The sequence below is a fragment of the Neolamprologus brichardi genome, chromosome 9 (assembly GCF_056152115.1).
Source record: "Neolamprologus brichardi isolate AB-2024 chromosome 9, ASM5615211v1, whole genome shotgun sequence".
NCBI lineage: Eukaryota > Metazoa > Chordata > Actinopteri > Cichliformes > Cichlidae > Neolamprologus > Neolamprologus brichardi.
This window is the reverse complement of record NC_142112.1, coordinates 7,779,244-7,793,748: the sequence shown is the minus strand read 5'-3', so window position 1 is coordinate 7,793,748 and position 14,505 is coordinate 7,779,244. Positions and strand designations below refer to the sequence as shown.

General features: G+C 39.8%; 1 protein-coding gene across 7 annotated transcripts in view; it reads right to left on the bottom strand.

Moving 5' to 3' along the window:
* The window catches only part of tenm3 (teneurin transmembrane protein 3), a 388,426-nt gene that overhangs the window by 263,038 nt on the left and 110,883 nt on the right, over window positions 1-14,505 (bottom strand). For all 7 annotated transcript variants that reach the window (XM_087845866.1, XM_087845865.1, XM_087845867.1 and 4 more), the window contains one exon: window positions 7,465-7,533. The gene's annotated coding sequence lies outside the window, so the exon portion shown is untranslated. The remainder of the gene's footprint in view (window positions 1-7,464; window positions 7,534-14,505) is intronic.

Here is a 14,505-nt window from a genome sequence, read left to right as displayed (position 1 = left end):
TTTATATTTCAGGTCTCTAAAAAACACAGTATCAATATATAAGAAAACAGTGCTAACTAAACTACGATAACTAATTTATGTGGGTAGTAGTGATGGGTCGTTCGCGAACGAAATGGCTCTTAGAGCCGGCTCTTTGACGTGAACGACGCGAGCCGGCTCCTTATCGCGAGCTGTCACGTGGGTTTTTTTTCTTTCTCTCACCCTCTCTCTCGCACTTTTTTCTGCTTCACTCTGCACGCGAGCCGTGTGCTTTACGCTGGGAAGAGGGGGGAGGGGCGGTAGTTACACTCAGTAGCACAAGAACAGAGAGAGAGCCAGGGACAACAACGTCACATTAGAAAGGTATAGTAATCATCCACAACTATTTTCAGTTGCAGATGATAAAGGATTCAGAAAGTTTATTCATGCAGGTCCATATGACAGAGAATGTGCATCTTCTTTTTGTTTTCATATTTTAATTTATATTTAATTGTGTTGTGGTTTTCAGTGTTTTGTGTTGTTTCACTTTAAATTTGTAAAAGGAAAAAGCTGAAAATGTAAATAGTTAAAATTTGAAATGTGAATAGTTGATTTTTGTATTATATGATTTATTTATTACATTTTATGTGGAGTGAATAAATAAAAGTATATTTATGGTGGCCCCTAGAGAGAAAGCACGTACAAACTCCAAAACACGTTGAAACACGTACAAACTCAGAAGCACATAAAAACTCAAAACACTTACAAAACACAACAGAAGTGCTCGGATGCTAGGGGGCAGTGTTGAGCTTTTGTTACCTAGTGGCTACACAAGCCAGGAAATACCAACGACCGGATTTGGTGTGTGGTAGTAACAGGTAAATGAACTTTTTTTTTTTAATTATTTGAATATATATGAGTGCCTGTGTATAAATACACAAACAATACACACATGCTTTCAATTGTGTAATTTAAGTGATCTAGGTAGCTCTGTTTTGGAAGTTCAGTTCATGCTAGAAATGTGTTTTGAAGTTTGTACGTGTTTTGGCTCTGGGGGCCACCGCATATATTTATATATAAACATATATAAATAAAACCACTTTTTTTACGTTAGTTATTTCCTTTGTGCATAATTTTATATTGTTGTTAATAATAAATTAATTAAAGCAACAAAACAACCTGAAGAGCCAGTTCGGAGCCGAAAGAGCCGGAAATCCCATCACTAGTGGGTAGTTAAAATCACAACGCTGTTGTGTTCGTGTTCATTAAAATGAGTCTGGCAAATGTACAGCTCATAAGTGATGACATGACACATTGTTCTCCAGTACAGATACTCCCTTTATAGGTTATTGATCGGTATTGATATCGGCCATACTGCTCTTAATTTACTATTTAGGTTCCCAGCATCACACTGCAATAACCTGCACCACTGACAAAAGTGTAAAAATTCACTTTATACAGAGAAAACAGCATAAAAGTCATAAAAGTCATAAAAGTCAACTGATCAAAAATAACAGACCTAATGTAGAAACTCTGATTTTAACAGCCTGAGGTATAAATATAAGAAGGGTTTGGTTTAGAGGAGGCTTTTTGCTGTTAAAGTGATAAGTTATAGTGCAGCTGTAGTTTTTAGTATCAGTGTGCACCTACACGTCCATCTGTCCCAGCTGGTTTGACGTTATAAGAAATGGTCAAACTTACCATGTTATTAAATAATCCACCTGTTTCTGTTTCTTCATTCTCTCATTCCTTCCTGTTCGTCATCTCGATCTTTTCTCTTTCTTTCATATTTACCTCCATGTCAGTCCTAGATTGTTTGAGTCTCAACTTCATGAGTGCAAATCTGCAGAGATAATCTCTCTCTCTCTCTCCATTTGCTACCTTTTGCTTCCTTCCAACTAATCCTCCTCTCTGCTCAGATTAAAAAAAAGAAAGGGATCAGAAAGACAGATGCAAGCACGGCAATCTTGTGAGAGAAAAACACTGACAGAGCTATTTTGTGTGTGTGTGTGTGTGTGTGTGTGGTGGGGGGAGGATGGAGGTGGGGGTGTAAACAGAAATAACAGTAATCCCTGTGTTCAGTGTCCAGTTTAAGGTCAGCCTAATACAGATGGACGAATGGAAAGGCATCACTTCTTTTTCTTAAAATGGGCACAAACCAATGCTGGTCTGTCAGAAAAATGTCGAAACTTTACATTTAGAAACTTCTTTCTGCAATTTTTGACCACTCTTCCAGACGTTTGTGAAGTCAGCCATGGATGAGAGGTCTCTGTTGTAATTCAGCCCAAAGGTGGTCCATCGGGTTAAGGTCAGGGCTCTGTGGGGTTAAGGTCACATTCTTCCACACTAAAATCGCTCATCCATGTCTTTAGGGACCGCACTTTGTTCACTGATGTGAAGTCATGTTGGAACCGGAAGGGCCATCTACAAAAGGTTCCCATTAAGCTGGGAGTGTTAACTTTTCAGCATGCCTAGAACTAAGGGGCCAAGCCCAACTCCTGCAAAACAAGCCCACATCATAATCCCCCATCAGCAAACTTTACACTTGGCACACTGCAGTGAGACAAGTACCATTCTCCTGGCAACTGCCAAACCAAGGCTCATCCAAGCAACACGTATCCACTGCTCCAGAGTCCAGTGGCAGCATCTCCAGCTGCTCGGTCATTATGACCCACTCCAAGCTCTCTACGCACTGTTCTTGAGCTCTGTGACCTCGCTCTGTGATTTTACGTGGCCTACCACTTTGCGGCTGAGTTGCTGATGTTTCCAATCGGTTCCACGTTTGTTATGATGCCATCAATGACGGACTGGAATATTTAGCAGCCAGGAAGTTTCATGCCTGGACTTGTTGCACAGGTAGCATCCTGGAAGTCTCTGAGCTCCTGACAGCAGCCCAGTCTTTCACAATATTTGTTATGCAATCTGCATAACCTAGGTGCTTGGTCTTATCCACCTGTGGCCATGGAAGTCAAATCATATGATTGGAACAAATGATTTGGATGGGTGAGTGAATACTTTTTATAGATATTTTGAAGCTACCAAGAGAAAAGTAAAATTTAACAACAAACGTTTTAACAAAATTGCTTTTGGTATGGCGCCATCTGTAAAGCTACCTGGACCTGCCACTAATTAGTCTTTTATTTATCAAGATAAAAATGTCATTGAGATTAAACATCTCATCTCTCTGTGCTCTGTCTCTCTGTCTGCTTTCCCTGTCTTGTTTTTAATGAACACATTTGTAGTCCTGTCAATGTTTTTTGCCCTCTTCATGTTCTCATGTTGCTCTCGCTGTGTTTTGTCCGTCTGCTTAGCCTCATTCCCAGTGTTGAGCTCAGTCTAAAGTCAGTGTATATTACTTCCTGTTTTATTTTGATAACCTCCCATCTTGTGTGTATTATGTTCAGTGTTGCTTCCCGGTGTCTCGTCGGTCAGCTTCTGTTTAGCTGTGTCCACACTGCTCTAGTCTCCCTCTGTGTAAATAATCTGTGTCTTCCTGTCTTCTCTGTTGCGTTGTCCCCTCTTGCTTTGCTTCCAGAGTCTTCTGTGAGTTTCATGGGCACCCTGTAGTTTTCCAGTTGTTTGCTCCTAGTTTTCTTCTATTCTTGATTTTTTTAAATTATTTAGTTTCAGTAATAAAGCTGCCTCTTTTAATCTATTCTTTTCTCTGAATGCTGCAATCGGGTCCCACACTGCCTGCCTCAGAGTGCTACATGATAATTAGGGCCGAGAAGCACAAAGGAGCTGAATAGCTCTGACTTTTCAGCATCTATATTTGTTTAATCCAACCTCATGCTAATTGTTAAGCGTTAGCATAAACAATTATTTAATTTGATTAACTGACTCTTAAATTCACATTCAAAAAAGAAATTTCAAGAGGATTCACGACTAAAAAGACACAATAAAGAGAACCAACTGCTCTAAAAATGTGAACTGAGCATGCTAAAGGTCACCGCTTCCCACAAGCGTCTGTTTAGCAATATTATCTGAAATCTGACTGGCTGGTGGATACAGTACCTAATACCAAAACAAATACCCTGAGCAGTTGGAGTGAGGGATGGGAGGTAGCTTGAAGGTGTAGTGTAGGCAGGGAGAGAGGGAAGGTCAGTGTTAACAAAGACCCATTGTTTCCAAATTCCTTCACTCCTTCATTCCCTTCCACATTTCCTTTCCTGCTATTTTCCCATCCTCGTGTGTTTATCACTGTCTCGTCCCTCCAGCTTTCAGCTAGCCACAGCTCGAAGGGCCGGCTGTCCTGTAAATGTTTGCTTTTCTGAATGAATTTATAACATGTATGTGTCGGCTCTGATGAACATGAAAAGACTGTAGCTGAGGAACAATGAAACAGCCTGTGAAGTTTAACGGACAAAAACATTTCCTGACCAAACTTAGTCAAAAGCTGCTGAAAACAACATTCAGACTGTATTGTACACTATTAGATTTAACATCACTGAAATAAGCACCAGGTTCATAGAGTTCATTATAGAGAAGCAGAGACAGACATTACAACATCATTTGGTGAAAGAGCGAAGAACAAATGGGCCAAAACGACAGAATTAGGTTTATCACAGACAAAGTCACCGGGGTGTAGTTGGAGCTGGTGAAGGTGAAAGAAATAATATTTTCAAAATGAATTAATTGACAACACTACTAATAATAACTAAATAAACAATCTGTATATAAGTCACAGTGAATTTCTGATTTGGTAACATTGTTAATATGCATAGAAACCTAAACATGACAAATATATATATATACAAATCCACACTACAGATCAATGAAAAGCTTTATTGTCTTGTCCCTCTGTGTCATCGCAGTGATGCCGTGACGTAAACGTTAGCTTGTCAGTCCACATGTCAGCAGGGTTTTCTCATTCGGTTTGTCCCAGTGAGGCTGTTATTTCACCTCTGAGCCCTCAGCCTTCACTCTGAACCACAGCACTCCCACGCAGGGCCTTCAGTACTCTGACACAATACAATGTCTTTCATAGTACCTTTATTTATAAAAAAAACTAAGGAAAAAGAGCTAGTTAAATAAACACAAAGTGAAATAATTCATAGGTGTCATATACATAAATATTCACAACTGAACCAGTTTGCTACATGACACATACTTGGTATAGTTTCCTGTTTGCATAACAAACGTGTAGACCAGTGTGAAGGTGCTGGGGAAGGCTCTCGTTTTGTGTCATTAAAAGTGTGATATACTGATGTCATTAAATGACAGTTCTGTGGCAAAGAAGTGGCCTTTTACTGACAACACTGGGACAAACAGAGAGGAGACGTGCACTTAATGTCTGACAGTAATCAGACCTAACACTGGTGTCACAGCAGCACTGATCTCTGTGTTTATGCTGCTGTATTTGTCAGCTAGTGTTGTGTATTTTCTGTTACTGTAACAGTGCTAAGTCTGCAAACATGCATGTTAAAAAATCGAATTAGGGCATACTGCAAACACAAATACTACTAGCTACATTAACTAGTTAATAATGCTAGTTAGCAGTGTTGGTCAAGTTACTTGAAAAAAGTAATCAGTAACTAAGTACTGATTACTTCCCCAAAAAAGTAATCCCATTACTTTACTGATTACTTATTTTCAAAAGTAATTAATTACTTAGTTACTTAGTTACTTTTTAAAAACACGATTTACAGCCTGAATAGGTGATAAAGTGATAGATCTTTCAGCCCAATTCTACTTTTTCTACATAATCCATCATACAAAATGTAATCAAATGGAAAAGTCTCTTTTTAAAACTTGTTTTATTAGTTTTAATCTTTTAACTTTATGCATCAAGCAAAGATTTAATTATCTGCAACATTCTCTGACTGGAAGAAATTTGTTTAATATTTAAACCTTTTTTTTGTGTGTGTTTACACTCACTCTTTCAAATAGATGCAAGTAAAACACAGCAGAAAATAAATATAGTCAAAGACTAGCGGTCCTGTTGCTCTATTTTCACCTGTAAAGCAGGAGTGGGGTAGGCGGAGGTTTACCCTGGTGCAGGTGTGCAGCGGTCAGTGGAAGAATCCGCGAGTTTCTCTGTGAGTTTCCCATTACGTCGTAGCTACTCGGTGCTTGTTTGGAAGTTTAGGGGTTTTTTTCGCTGTAAAAAGAAGTTTTCTTCCCACGCACAACGGACACTAATGTTTTTGTCACTTTTTATGGAATCAAACTCAAAGTAAGGTCAGTACTTCCACGCTTTAAACGCTGCACGCTCATACTCTCTCCCGCACTTGATATATGATCCATTGTTGATCTGCACACAGCTGTTGTCACGAACGTCGCACTTACGTCACTGTCATGAGACATTCTCGCAAAAAAATCACGGTTTTAGTAACGCAGTAACGCAGCGTTCCTACGGGAAAGTAACGGTAATCTAATTACCGTTTTTGCAATAGTAATCCCTTACTTTACTCGTTACTTGACAAAAGTAATCGGATTACAGTAACGCGTTACCCATCTCTGCTAGTTAGCTAGTTAGCTAAAACCATTACACTCCTGTTTTTGCTGCTCAGCCTAAAGAAGAACGAGAGATTTCTAGTGTTTATTTCCTCAATATGACAGTGCTAACGTACAACAATAAAGCTATGAAGGCATTACTGTGGCTCCATTTGTGGCTGTGAATCCATCATGGTGGACAGAGGACAGTGGGGACTCGTTAGCTTTAGTCTGCATGGGGATCTAGAACTGGTTTATGTAGTAAAAATAAAAGTCGCATTTCTTGGACCTGTTAGTCTGCTTGCCGATCCTGCTTATCGGTTCCACTTGCAGTTACCCTACAATGAGCTGATTGTGGCTGGTGTGCGGAGGAATAATGGCACAGTCTTGGATATAAACGCTAAGCTAGCAAAGAACCCAGAGCGATATTAAAACTGAGTGAATGCTGCTTTGTGTGCAGGTCGAATGATTGGAATCCAGTGTTGCTGTTTCCGATCCCACATTTACCATGTAAGAGGAAGACAGCTCAACCCTCAATCTAACCCCTTCCTTTTCCCCATAACTAATCACTCACACACTCACTCAGTCTAAAGCACCTTGAGCCTGGGTGTGCAGTGACATACAGAAAGGAGAGGCAGACACACACACTCAGACAGAGTCTGCTGTCCTTCAGCGGAAACAGCTTTTCCTCAAGAGCTGCCTTCAAAAAACACTTGACAAGAACAGAAATTGGCAATTCATTTATTTACTTGTTCATTTATTTTTGCCCTTGTTCTCTCCCTGCTCATTTTTTTATTGATCGCAATCACTTGTTCCTTGCACGTGTTCAAGTTGCAGAGTGGCTTTTTGTCTTTCTTCCCGCCTCAACTGCAGGAAGAATGGCCTAATCAAGGCAAATTGGTGATAATCTACTTGTGAGATTAAGCAGGAAACAGAAAGAACGACTTCACAAAAAGAGAAAGCAACGAAAACTTAGGCAGGAAAAAGCGCAACACAAACAGACAACGCAAAACAGTTAGAAATGCATGAGACACAGGTGGAGAGGCAGATAAAGATATGAATGGGACCTACCGACTTGTTGTGTGGTCTAGTGTTGGTACCGTCTGATGGAGTCCTGTTGTACCGTCTGTGGTTCCAAGACTAAGGGCAGAAAGACACACATGTATTACATGCTAAACGTTCCTGTCGTCTGTAATTCGTGGATGGCAGACGAAGTGCCAATATACACATCAGCCAATCAAAAGCACCAACTGTGACTGCGCCAACACTGCCTCTAACTAATCACACCGTGTGTTACTTGTGAAGCACACACAATATATTTAGTTCGATGAGTAATCACAATCAGATAGTTGTGTTTTTACTTTACTGAACTTTGGCTTTACTGTTATTGTGAAGATTGTTGTTGTAAAGTCAAACTATATGAAAAGTGTTGAAATGATTTTAAATGAACCTGCAGAACAAAATGTTTTTGTTTCACCCAAACAACAACATTTCTCTGTTTTGGTTCTACCTGTGCACCACCATAATGACTTTGAAATAAAACATTCAATATATAATTAAATACAGACTTTGAACTTTGATTCAAGGGGTTTTACAAACATTTAGAAATGTTTAGGAAAGATGGCCGAACTAAAATCACTGTAAATCCAAGAAACACAAAGCTCTGCCCAGGCAGCTCCCTCTCTGGGAAGTATTTACTTTTTAGGGAATACTATTCTAATTTGGAATAACTACACTTTAAGAAGGTCGTAGTGCAGTAAACACAAGGCCAGGTGTTTACTCTGATTTGATTTGAGTGGTTAATGGAATATACCATAATTGCTGATATGAATAACTTGGGCTTTTTACATGTACAATATTTGACTACAGTGTATTTTTAGCTAACTAGGTGGCTCATTTGCTTTCTCTTGACGTCGCTTTCTGTAGAGACATGACACATGTTGAAGCCAAAGGCAGAAGTGAAATAAACGTGAGAGCAGAGGACAGATGTGACAGGATATTTGGAAGGTGGAGGTAATGCTAATCTGAACGGTCTGTCAAAACGGACTGTTAACATCACCCCACCCTGCACAAAGTCCCCACTATGACAAGGTTACTTGAGCTCTTCTATTGAACTTCTTGTTTCTATGTGTTGTGTTTACCAGGACTCCTGTACCTGTTGTTTCTCTTTCAGCCAGCTTCTGTTAAACCAGTGCATTTTTATAAACATTTATTTTTATTTATTCACTGAGCTGTGTGTCTGCTGTGCTGCATCAAGATCCTCTTTCTTGACCTATTATAATATAATATAAAGCACCTTGAGGCGACTGGTGTTGTCATTTGGGGCTGTATAAATAAAATTGAACTCCCCATAACAGTACGGAGCAACCAACCCCGAAGAAAGCAAGGCTCTTTATGAACTACATCCTCAGCCTAATTTACAGTCAGCGCCTCAGTGGACCTCACTCTGTTCACTTGGCCAGTCTATCTCTATCTAACATAGTCTGTCTCATAATGTTTCCTGAGCAGGTCATTCTGTTCTCGAGTCAGTTTCAGGGTCTCAGTCATGAATTCATGTTTAGAATATGAATTAAGAGATAAAACAATGTCAAATAAAAACAATGCTACTTCTGCAATCAGATGTTTAATGTATCTGGTTTCGTCACTAATACGTGACAGTAGCAACTGTAAGTGAATGTGAATATTTCATTTTCCGTTAATTTATATTATGTTTGCGTGGCAGCGCACTTGTGTCTGTCAAGATTAAATAGAGTCAAACTTTGATATTGACGAACTTTGTTCAACCTCGTCTGACAGAGAAAGCGAGAGATGATGATAAATACACACAGCTACTGTTTCAGTTTTTAAAACATCATCAAATAAAAATTCATTGGTAAAATGTCTGCATATAGAAAAACAGACACAAACAGAGAAGTTCAACTATTCAATGTGACATTTAGCTAATCAGATCTGAGGGAGGAAAGTGTGCGGTAAACAAATCCCTCACTCTCCGCCCCACGCCCCCACTCTTCTATAGCTCTCCCTACCCTCTCACTAATCAACACAAGAGCTTTTAGAGTGCAGAGAGGGATTTGTATTTACTCACCAATTCATGTCAACAGCCAAATCTGCTTCATGAAAATGAATAAACAACTATTTACCCCATAAACACTCCACACAGACAAGCATCTCCTTCATAAAAGTTACAATGAGTATTAGCAGTATGTCACCATCAGTTAAGCAAAAGCGATTGCAAAGTAAAATGTGAACACATGTTGAATGAATGACTACAGCTCAGGTCTTTTTATATGAAACTGATAAAAGTTTGTTTTGAATGTGAGGATCTATTTTGTAATGCAACCAGCAATGAGACCATCAGTTGACATGTAATTATATTGGGATCACCAAACGTCTTCCTACGGCTAAAAGAACACTATTGTATTACCTCAGTTACCCAACATAAGAATCCACATTAACCAGCAACAAACAACATATCTTCTGCGTGTACCAAGGTTATTATCGTTAACAAAAACTAACGAAATAACGAAAACTAGAAGTGAAAAAACATTTTCGTTAACGGAAATAAAAATAAAAACAAAAAAAGGAAAACTAACTAAAACTGTAATGAGTGTTCACAAAACGAACTAAAATTAACTGAATTTATAGCAAAAATGTGTTTAGTTTTCATTGATGTGTGCGTGTCATACAGCAGTCAAGGGTGAAAATGAAGTTTAGTTTCCAGATTTTTTTCTTGCTGTGTCTCATTATGCCAGCAGGTGGCAGCACGTTAGTCGAGTCGTCTGTGTCGCTGCTCCGTCCACGCGCAGAATCATGTCAGGAAAAGTCGGGAGCCAGAGTCCAATTTGGGATTACTTTGAATATGACTGTGTTTTGGATAAAGCAAGTGTCTTGTAGTGGAAACAGACAAATTGTGAGGGACATTTCTAAAGGGAAAAAAATCCCACAAACCTTAAAGTGCACTTGAAAAGCTCACACAAGAAGGCTAACCTAGCTTAGCTTGAGAAGGTAAGGGAGCACACTCAACCCTCATCCCCAGAAACAGAAGCTAACCCCAGGCAAGGCAGCGTGATGCATCCCGAGACAACAGGACGGGGATATCTACACAACTGTGAGTCAATTACCTTCAAAAAGTTTATCAATTCACTTGAACCAAAATTACGAACACCCGGTGCTGCGAGAGTTAATAGTCTCATTGGGGCCAAGATATACATTTTGTAGTTGCCTGGTATCAATGGTTGTTCATCTGCCTTTATTTATTTATTTAAAGAACCCATAGGTGGGAATGTGAGTTGTCTGTCTCTGCATGTTAGCCCTGCGACAGACAGGCGACCTGTCCAGGGTGCAGTATGGTAGCTGGAATAGCAACATACCCAAGGATGAGCAGAATGACTGATATGATGAAACTGGGATTTTGTTACACTTAATTATTGCAAACAACTAAAACTATAACTGAAACTAATCAAAACTAAACTGAAACTAAGGATTTTCAAAAAAATAAAAACTAAACTAAACTAGCAAACAATTGGTAAAAACTAATTAAAACTGATATAAAATTGAAAATCTGAAGTCAAAACTAAATAAAAATAAAAACTAATGAAGATTGCAAAACTATTAAAACCCTGGCGTGTACTGCCAGCAAATTCATGGCCTGTTGTTTAGGGTCTGAATGTACGACATACTTGTTAAATGCAGTGAAGTATTCAGAGCACTTACAGCACAGTTGAGTGGCAAAGGCTGTCAATGCTTGTGTACGTGTTATATTTTTGTTTTTAATTTTTAATATTGAATTTTGAGGAGAAGAATGAATTATGTATGATTTGTAAACTTTTCAGATAAACTGCACAGACCAGGTTTTTTGGCTGGATAATAAACTAATTTGAGACAGAGTTCCATAAATGTCTTTTAAAATTGTGTCTCCTGATGATTTGTCTTTAAATATGCTGCTACAAAGTAACTAGAATTTCATTTGGTATGTTATCACTTTTCTGTTTTTCATATTTTCATATATATACATTGTGGAAAAAGCCAGTGAACATACAAGAAGAACTTTCTTCACACGTGCAATTTCACAGTTTGCAGTCAAGTTAGAAGAGAGTACGTTGAAGCAAGTATGACATAGAAATGCTTTCTTTGTGTTAGCAGGCTCAAAAACCCCAACAGCAAAGTGGCAGATGAATATTTTAATATATTTACTGCTTGGCGCTGCTATTTATATTAATCTGAGAGCTGCCTACTCGAACCCTGAAACTTTAAACTGCATGCACTTGAAGGTTACTCTGTTTTATTCTGTGACTCTCCCCAACTGCCCATTCAAGAAGATCTGGGAATTGTTGTAGTTTGTGGCCAGATCATGAACTGACATCAATTTTGCTGATTAAATAGATTCTTGATGAAAGATAGCATACAAATAGTTACATTTCCATCACTTAAAAGCAAAAATAGACCTGGCAGCAGACTGTATCACAAATATATGGAAATTCCTCCAAAACACCTGAACCTTTACGGCTGGCCTCTAAAGGTGGGTTACGCTTGTCAGGCTGCATATTTAATTGTTATCATCACGGTTAGATAACATAACAAACTTCACACATAACAATGTTCCTAAGTGCAGAGGAGCCCCTGGGTAGTACGCCAGTGATCGATTTTGTAATCGTATCATCAGATCTGCGGCCGTATGTTCTGGACATTTGGGTGAAGAAAGGAGCTAAGCTTCAACCGATCACCGCCTGGTGGTGAGCTGGATCAGGTGGCAGGGGAGGATGCTGGAGAGGCCATGCTCCAGACATCCATTACTGAGCCTGCTGCAAGGAGCTGCGGCTGTAAGAGTGTTGGTGCCTTTGGGGTGGTTGTAGCTCAGGTGATAGAGCAGATAAATTGGAAGGTTGGTGGTTTGATCCTCGTCTGCTCCAGTCTGGATGCCAAATATTCTCAGGCAAGATAGTAAACGCAGGTTTGAATGTTAGAGAGAAACCACTTACATAGAAAGAACATAGAAGTGTGCCTGTGTGAATGGGCAAGTTGCATGAAAATGCTTTGAGTGCTCAGATAGAGTAGAAGAGCACTATATAAGAACCAGTCCATTTACTTTGGTGGTGGCGATGCCGAAACCAGATATCAATGAGAGCCCTGAGTTATTTAAGGCCTGTATATTGAAGGGCTGTCCTGGTTGGCACCCTTCTGCAATGTTATGTGGTCTAATTTGTTCTAGGTGAGTGTTGGACTCATTGGGCTGCCCCTTGTCACTGTTCATAATTTTTACAGATAAGATTTCCAGGCGGCCAAGTGCCTGCATTAATGAATTCATACAGTATAAAAAGGCAACCGCGCTGGCATGCCGCACTTTTGGGCCGATGGGTCAGTTGAAGGGTTGTTGTGCACCGGCTGTACAACGCTGGCAGCAGCCAATTTGTTCATTTTTATTACCTACACGCCCTGTATAGAATAGACTTTAGTGTGGAAGAAGTGACGAAAAGGTGGCACTGAAAAGCTAAAAGAGGAAAAGAAAAAGAAACTAAAAACAGATGGCAGCAAAATATGTAAAATTACCCGTTGGAGCTGCTGATGCTGCACCGTAGTACCAGCAATAACTAGTAACAACTTGTCACTGCAGCACCAGGCTGCAGTTTCAATATCTATAATCAAACAAAATTAAATCCATTTATTTATTTATTTGAGTAATGATGGTGGGCCGCATGGACCAAAAATGTCAGGGCCATTTTTTTCTCCCAGTCCAACCCTTGAAACAACCTGTGGGAGAGAGTCATAGATTTTCAGTTTGAGCTTGGCCGAAACTTAAAAAAATGAAATCAGTGCTTTGCACTACACACAGTTCTTTGTGTAAGGGGACACACTCATCGCAGTGCATACTATGACCTGGTGATTTTGGTTGCCTTTTTTGACAACCAGCTGCAGTACTCTGGACAGATCTATTGGTACCAACAGAAGTACGATAAAAGAAGAGAAAAACTCTTTAACAGGATCTCGCAAAACCTTTGCGCGATCTCGCAAAAGTAACTTGGGATCTTGCAAAAGTACTTCTTTTCTTTCTTTCTTTTCCTCTAGTGTCCCTTGCGGGGCTTTGCAGTAAAAGGTATTACATAGATGTCTTTACTAATAATTTTTGGATTGCATACTTTTAAAATGCAATAGGAAAAGAAAGAGGATGACTTTGAGGATGGCTTTGAACCATTTGTATTTGTATACACATGACACATAATCAGACATAAGGACACATAAGGGATCTGGATTGCCTGGAGCTTTCTTTAGGTGCCTTCCCAGCTTTGACAAATGCTGAGCAAACAGCATGTAAGATGACTGATTACAGGAACCATTCAGCCTCAGATGCAGACAAAACAGGATTACGCTTAAAGGGCTGCAAATGAGCTCTTTAGTCAAGGGCCTCTGAGCAACAAAATACTGCTCAGTGACAAAAATAGTTATGAGTCCTTGAAACGAGACCCAGGAATTGTTTACAGGAAGAGGGTGATGGATTGTACGAAGAAGTTAGAACAAGACAATGATATTGACTGGACCTCATACCAGGGGAATTAACACCAAGTCTGTATGGCTTACCAAAGACACATAAACAGGGTGCACCTTCAAGACCAATTGTCTGTATGATCGACTAGGTCACCTATAACATCTCAAAGTTTCTGGCTTCGATCCTCAACCTGTTGGTGGGCAGCTCTGAACACCACATCCAGAACACCCTGGATTTGGTTGAGAAGGTGAGAGATGTCATTATGGAGGCAGGTGAAACCATGGTCTCGTACGATGTTACATCTCTCTTCACTTGCATCCCAGTCAGGGAAGCGTTGGAGGTAGTTCGTAAGAGATTACAGGATGACACCAACCTCAGCAACAGGACCACTCTCAGCATCGACCAAGTGTGTTTGCTCTTAACTGTGTCTTCATTCCACCTACTTCACATACAAGGGTCAGTTCTACAGGCAGAAACATGGGTGTGCCATGGGTTCCCAGTTTCACCCATCGTGGCCAATTTGTACATGGAAGAAGTGGAAAAGAGGGCTTTGCTATCCTACCCTGGAACACCACCAAGCCATTGGTTCAGGTATGTGGATGACACCTGGGTGAAAATCCAATCTCAGGATG